Consider the following 8,504-nt stretch of genomic DNA (forward strand, 5'->3'; position numbering starts at 1 on the left):
GAAGCGCCGCATTGTAATAGTATTGATGGTAGGTTCGGATCACTTCAATGATCCGGATCAATTGATCTCATTCACTGCCACGAGCCAATCAGAAGACCAGGATTGGAACTTCCCAAGGTCACGTGACGTGTTTAGTATTGGCGTCATGTAAAAAGCATTGGTTAGATAGGCGATTGATTACAAGTTTCCATTCTGTATTTTCTGTGACACTGACACTGAGGACAGACACAGTAGAGCCACAGTATACATACATTATGGAAACTTGGCTATATGGAAACTTGGAAACCCTGACGCAAAAATCCGCCATCTTGTTAGGAAGCACCGCATTATAATAAAATAAAATAATTATATAGTATTGATTGTAGGTTCGGATCCAACGAGCTATTATAGTAAACTATAGAGCAGCTGAGTGGCCACTATTCCTGTTACGAATTGAACATTATGGTTATCTTCAGGGATACTTTTGAGTCAGTGACTCGAGTGACCCAGAGCCGAACAAAATGGCGGCTGACCCGGGGCAGACTAGTGATCCCATGGAACGACAACCAGACATCGACCGGTCGATGCTGTTTGGCGCGTACTTTTGAATATTCGGATGGCGCGAATATTTGAATAAAACACACACACACTGGTGTGACACTAAAAGTAAGTTGTTTTGCAAAACAAACATGGCTCATGCTGTAATAAATGAGTTTATTCTAGGAGAATTGGATAAGGAACAGAATAACAATAATAATAATAATAATTATTATGATGCACCAAACATTGTAGGGCCAGTTGCTGAGGAGGAATTGGGAAATCCTTTAAGGGTTTTCAATGAATTATTCCAACAGGAATGTAATAATACGAGACCTCACAACTTGGGTTATTTTGAAATTATAATATCACTTTATAATATGAGTGAGTTTAAAAGCCATTTTAGAATGTCTTAGCAAACCATGCAGATAAAAGATTCCATACTATTATCATCAGAATCTTTCCATTGAAATTTTGTAAACATAGTTAATGTAGCATTATTCTATTCAGGTCACCTACTGAGAACATACCAAGTGGGTCGCGGTGTAGATTTTGGATTTTTGTTTAATAATCATTGTATATTATAGGACTATATTTTTTGGCGTCATCAAAGAGACCACTGCACTAGTCTTCATTGAATGAAAATAATACCATTTTCCCTAAAAATATATTTTGGCTGCTTTTAAATTGTATAAAAATGAAAGAAAAACTGATTTACTTTCGACATTTTAAAAGAACCAAAATGAGTTTAGAAATAGAGCCAACATTACATTTTCTAAACCAAATTTTTATAAAAACATTTTGAGAGACTAGTTTCTGTTGTTGCACCATTTCTCTCAAGGTGTTACTCTTTTCAAGTAACTGGTTTGTTATTTTATTCGAAATTGACTATATCATTTTTTATAATGAAATCAGTGCTGTAGACTATTTCAAATTATTATCATTTATTTCCAATGACCAGGCATTCCTGGATAGATCGATCACGTCTTCAGTTATAGGATGGTCATAGTTGACTAGACCCAACTATAGGCCCGCCACAACGTAGACCCACGCTAATCCATGAAAAGCAACCCACGCCGTGGGATGTTTTGTAAACCATTGCTAAGCCTCTCCAGACATCTGTGTAATACATGCAATGAATAATCCACTTGTCAGCTGATTGATTATGAATAATTCTATAGCAATGGTTTACAAAACATCCCACGGCGTAGGTTGCTTTTCGTGGATTAGCGTGGGTCTACTTTGCGGCGGGCCATATGAGCGTATAATAGAGGTACTGTAAGATATAGGCCATACGAAAAACCAAACATGGTGTATTTCAAATCAAAAATTGGTGGATTGTTTGTTTTTTTTATTAAATTCCAATTTTACAAAGATTAACATCAACATTTTTAGGTGCTCTTAGAAGTTATAGGAAGGAGAATTAATCAGCCTGCAAATATAAAAATACCTCTTGAGGAGAAAATACTTTTTACAGTTTGGATGTTGAGCAAACCAGAGACATTCTTAGCTGCTGATGACAGATATAATTTTTCTAAAGTACTGCTTATAGAACATTCTATGAGATAGTGGATGTCATTGCAGCTTCAGTAGATGAACATGGTCGACACTCTTGCAGCAACAAAAGTCATCTGATGTAATTAATAATAATAGCCTTTACCAAATTCATAACTTGTGCTTGCTACATAAGAACTTCCTTTAATACAAGATTATCACCGGGTTGCACAACGGTCTGTTAACTTTTAATCCCAAATAAATTTCACTTTTGTTGCATCATTAGTCCACACATGACCCTCTGTGGTGACTTCTGTAACATAAAGAAAACAATGATATTAAAACATCATTAAGTAGTGAACATGATTGACTTCCATAAGGTAGGTCTACTAAGAATTATGTTATAATTACAAGTAGTGCAGTCTATATACAGTGGTGCTTGCAAAATACATTGTAGTTCTTAATTTTCAATATGTTATAAATCACTCTCAAACAGGCTGTATCAGTGCCACTTATTTGAAGTTGTCTTTTGAAGGAAACTTCGAGCTTGGCTACAAAATCTTACAGAAGCTTGATTAAATTACACCGGAAGAGTAGCTCAAATTATGTTATAATCACATATAACTTAGAAGAAACGCGTCTATAGTGAGGTCACGTTATATTGGCAGTAGAGTAATATAGAAGAACAACGTTGCCGATTCTCTGCCTTTTATAGCTGATACCAGTATATCTTATGTAATTGTTCATTCTTCTTTAGAACAATCAATTTATTGTACTCATCAAGTGAATTTACTTTTCAATAAATAATACACTTGCATAATTAGATTGAAAATTTTGTTAATAATTAACAATTATTGATCATATTTCAACATTGTAAAAAATCTGGCAAAAGGATAGCAACACCAATGTTAATCAAATACTGACTATCCTAGGAAAAATTAAAGGTTACAAATTTTCCTAAACATTTTATTCGTCTCACAGTTTTAGAGATTTCTCTATACTGTAAGTCTTCTATGTTTTTCTCTGTATCTTCTTTAGTATTGACGAGAAGACAGACTTCTTTCAATTGTGGAGTAGCTTGGTTTAAGTTTTCAAAATGCAATGGGTTTAAAGCTGCATATTATACACCAAAGTTTTCACAGATTCTTCTATAAAAAAGTTGTTGATTATCTTTAAAAATTTGCTGTTCTCAAACAATGTAGAGCAACAAGAGCTGTCAAAATTTTCGCTAAGAAAGCATAGTCTGCATGGACTTGTAATGAAGGAAAATTTTGTTGGCAACTTTCTCAGTGTTTACAATGTATGGAAAACAAAAATCATGTTAGATAGAGGGATTTTTACAAGTTGAGGAAGCAATTTTGCTGTAATTTTAACATATTGCCATAATTTGTTTAAAACTTTGAATGACAACTCTAATGTAAAAGCTCCAAGTTTTTAGCTTGGTGTAAATTATCACAGTATCTACAAAAAATAGCAGCAGAATATGGTAAAATTATTTATACCAATGTGACTACTATCACTAATCGTTATTACGGTATGTGATAGAAATTATATTATAAGAGGATTGCATGAAAGCGCCTTACCTGCTGCTAAACCAGCCATCTCGATGTGGCCATAGTTTTGTTTCAGATTCAGATAGGACTGAAGAAGTCCAAGCTGCCTGTAAAACAAAAATCATGAAGTTTCAGTACTTGAGCTATTAAATTTAAATTAGGCCTATACCATAGAATAACAAACTTTTTAATGAAATGAAAATGAGTGAAGTTTATTAGGTTCAAGTTTATGTTTAGCCGATTAAGTATTCTGAAATTTGATAATGAAATTCTATTTATTTTTTAATAAATTATGCCATAAACAAAATACGAATAGGTATTGAGGTTAAACAGCTATAAAAATCTAAGAAGAAACAGAAGTAGCCAAAATCAAAAGTAAATATTTCAATGCTATTTAAATGGATCAATAACTTTCATGACCACACAGAATAATATTATATTATTTATTTTATTATTCACAATTTCCTTGATGAACACTAAAAAGCCTACTGTAACAGTTTTGGATACCGTAGGTCACGTCATGAGCACAAATATATTTTAATATAATAGTTATACTAAACTAATAATATTGTCGAAAATGCAATTAATAAACTTACCAGCCAATAATGTGTAAATTTCCTCCTTTCCAATTATTTTATAAAATATGCCTTCAAAAACAAACTCATGTTTGTATTCGTAATAATCCTCCATATTTGCATATACTTGTGTTGTTTACTTGACTGCAGACCGAGCAGACGACGCGAAACTTTCAACCAATAGGAGCGCTCCGATTCCGGGTGACTCGAGCTAGAACTTCGTAGCCCGTACTATTTGGTCGGGTCACGATTCCTGACCCGGGCTAGAAAAATCAAAGATGGCGACCGGGTGATGAACTGTCAAAAGCTCCCATGAAACGCGGGTCACCTAGCTCGAGTCACTCGAGTCATTGGAGCAGTGTATCCCTGAAGACTATTATTGGCAGCCATGACAGAGAGAGGCAAGAAGCGGCGGGAAATTTGAATGGCCCTATTGTTATAATGGGAACTTGCATGAAATACAAGGCGCAAATCAGTTATATTTAATAATAACTACATTGAATTTTCATTGAGCATTTTAAATGTATGTATTACAGTTCTTTGCATCCATGGAATTAACTGTTTGAATTGCTTTACTTGATGCCTTATTTACATTTTTGATACTGCTTAGCCGTACAAGTGCTCTAAAAGTTAAAAAGCCATACTGTAACTGCAAAATTATGATTTTAGAGATTGGGTTTCTATGTTATTTTGAACAAAGAATTCGAAATACCAGTTTATGTTGACGTTTCTTTGATACCAGCTTACGGTACTTATTTACTTAGTATCTACAATATCTCCAAGTTCAAAAGAAGAAGGCAAAGTATGATAGGTCTTACAGTAGTCAAAAAAATGGATGGTAACATTTCTGTCATATTCAGATCATATGAAATAAGCAAAGACCTTAAAGATTATCTCTTTAAGGTCTTTGGAAATAAGCTGTACGAAGTCATTTTTTCATGTCATAGAACTATATTACCGCCTAATACCGGCCTAACATCACACATAACAGGCATAACATGATCATACATATAAGCTAATGTCTATGTTCATTCCAGTCAAGTTTGTATATCATCATCATCATCATTATATATATCACTAGCAGGTAACCCGTGCTTCACAAGGGTCTATTTTAAAACTTGACGTAATGAAATCCAGAAGAATTGAAAATAGGCCTATAAGAATCCTTGGTTGATTAAGAATTTATAAGCAGCATTTCAAGTAAATCAGTCCAGTAGTTCAGACGTGATGATGCATCAAACATAATTTCCTTATCCTCCATACACGTGTGTATACGTCTTTAAGCCAGTTCTTTCCTCTATTATAGTATAGAAGATGATAGATAGATGGATATATCATCCATTTTATCTATAATCTTCTATACTATAATAAAGGAAATGAATGAGAATAAATTTTGAAAGGTTTGAGATATCGATGTGCGGTTTTCACCATACCTTTTCTCTGGAAATCCTGTATCGGAATCATGTATCATATGACCACCTTTCAATTAAAAAAAGAAGTTGTATTCAAAATGGTGGTTCCAAAATGGCGGAAAAAATTTGGGTGCGACGGGAAACCTGTTTTTATCATTCATAAAGGATCCCCAATCATACCTATCTTCTAATTTCCCTTTCAAGAGAAATGTTCTGCTGCTTCCTTACAACAAGTGAAAACTTGATGTAATCAAATATTGAAGAATTTAAAATAGGTTTATAACCATCCTCGGTTAAGCAAGAATCTATAATGCAAAATTTCAAGTTAATCAGTCCAGTAGTTCAGACGTGATGATGTGTCAAACATAATTTTCCTATACTACTTTACACCTGTATACGTGTATAATCCAGTTCTTGAATATAATAAAAATTTTTAATTCCCATCATATGATTTGGTGATTTTTTATGAAATCGTATGTACTATTAATGAAGTTTGAACATTAATTTTGAAAAATCTAGAAGGAATATTAAAATTTGGGCTTCCAGGTGCACGAGATTGATATTTTTAGAATCTATGTTCAAAATTAGGAGATCTGAATCATTCCCGTTTTTCCGGTATCCAATCCACAAGTTGACATGTTTTGATTTGAACAAACGAACACACGAACAAACACAACCCTACTCTCTCTTATTATATAGATACTATTATAGTCATGGTCTCTTTATAGACCTTGATTATATTATTTTATAATATGTAAAATAGACGTATACACTATTCTGGTAGAATGTAAGCTGTATGTCCAGTCTTCATTTTCAAAAAATAGCATGCATTTATTCCATATACCATTATAATAATATTCAAAATAATATATTCTCTATTATTTAATATAGTTGTTCACTTTGTGAAATTTAATGTACTCATAAAAACAGGTTTCTTATTAGAAAATCCTTAATTTTAAGTTTATATTCACTTACTAGTAAGCCTCTTTATATGTAAGGTAATGGTAACTGATTATAAAACCTAATTGCACAAGCCCTAAAACTGATATGACTAGATTTATACCAACAATATTTGTTTCTAGGTTCAACCTATTTCTTGTGTTGTGCAAATAAACATCAAAATGACTAGAGAATGAGAGCAAGTTAATCTTTATAAATAATAAACATTGAAAAATAAAAATACATGACAAACACATAATTCTCAATCTAACAAATAGCGGTTTGCAGTGCTTAAGGGGAGGAACATTACCATATACATGGTTCTTATTGCTCTTTTTTGTAACCCAAAACGTGAATGGAAATCACTACAATTGGTCTATAATATTGCTCCATACAAAAGATGTGAATGAACGTAACTATAGTAGACATTTACTGAAAAATTTTGACACACTATTTCCTTTTATCTTCTCAACATAAAAACACCTCCTGTTACCTTGCATTGGGGATAGTGCAGTCAATAAAATAATGGCAATATATACAAACACATACCAAAAAAATTGTGACTGTGGGAACTTTTTGTATGATGAATGACTTCATTGACATTCTCTACACAATACAAATAAATAATATATTAACAGTTTACAGTTGAAATGTTTAATAAGTCTAAATCTATCCAACTCGACTGTAGTTTCATAATGCAATTCAATTTGTAAGTAATATCACAATCAAAATTAAGAAATAGTCGGCATCTTGCCTCTCTCTGTCATGGCTGCCCTTAGTTGGCCGTGTAACACATTGAGAGTGCTGTAAGCACACCAACTGCCACTCTATAGTTTACTATTAATAATAGCTTGTTGTTTGGATCACTTTAATGATCCGGAACAATTGACCTCGTTCACTGCCACAAGCCAATCAGAAGACCAGGATTGGAACTTCCCAAGGTCACGTGACGTGTCTAGTATTTGCATCATGTAAAAATCTGGTGTGGTACACTCACACAACTTTCCTTGCTCATTGAACTATAAGCCTCATTATCAAACGAGAATAATTTAGGGGAATAACATAATGGGGATTAATGGCAACATATTTGCAACTACGATCAGACTACTGTATATGACGTGTATATACAATTGTTTTCAGAGTACTTTTTCCTTTATGTAAATTGTGAAATTCGATGATTTTTTCAAAAGTCGTTAAAACAGCTGTTCTACAGATGAAATATCTCGACTATGACTGTTCTTTTTATAAACTGCTCTACCTACCTACCTCATGCACGAGAAGGAGGTTACAAAGTTCATTTCTCAAGGATGGGGTGGACCCCCCATTAGTTTCCCAGGAAAAAGACTCATGCCAGTTGATAGAGCTGATAAATAACTATACAATTTGAAAGAAATCGGTCAAGTAGTTTTTGAGAAAAACATGGTTTTTTAGTAATTATCTGCCATTTTTCTCAAGAATATTACGGAGCTCCTGCAATTTTACCAAAAATGAGACTCATGTTAGTTGATAAAGCTTATGAATAGCTATCCATGGTATTAATTTGAAGAAAATCGTTGGAGCCGTTTTCGAGAAAAATGTGAAAAACATGGTTTTTAGTAATTATCTGCCATTTTTCTCAAGAATATTACAGAGCTTCTGCAATTTTCCCAGATATGAGACCCATGTCAGTTAATTGGGCTTATAAATAGCTACGGTATCCATAGTATAAATTTGAAGAAAATCGTTAGAGCCGTTTTCGAGAAAAACATGTTTTTTTTAGTAATTATCAGCCATTTTTTCTGCCATCTTGAATTGAATTTTATTGAATTTCTTATTGTCTGATCCTTATGGTATAAGGACCCTAAGTTTAAAATTTCAAGTCAATCGGTTAATTAGGAATGGTGTTATCGTGTTCACAGACATACTCACATACACACACACACACACACAGACCAACACTCAAAAATCATGTTTTTGGACTCAGGGGACCTTGAAACGTATAGAAAACTTGAAATAAGCAATACTTTCCTTACCTA

The 8,504-nt window shown here is 33.3% G+C and overlaps 1 long non-coding RNA gene across 1 annotated transcript; it reads right to left on the reverse strand.

The window, feature by feature from the left end:
- Positions 1-2,194: 2,194 nt before the first annotated feature.
- On the reverse strand, positions 2,195-4,506 carry LOC120351303. The gene is made up of 3 exons (XR_005571302.1): positions 4,160-4,506; positions 3,594-3,670; positions 2,195-2,323 (listed from the first exon to the last, which is right to left on the reverse strand). It is a non-coding gene; the product is annotated as an uncharacterized LOC120351303 (long non-coding RNA).
- Positions 4,507-8,504: the final 3,998 nt, after the last annotated feature.

This window comes from Nilaparvata lugens, chromosome 5 (assembly GCF_014356525.2).
Source record: "Nilaparvata lugens isolate BPH chromosome 5, ASM1435652v1, whole genome shotgun sequence".
NCBI lineage: Eukaryota > Metazoa > Arthropoda > Insecta > Hemiptera > Delphacidae > Nilaparvata > Nilaparvata lugens.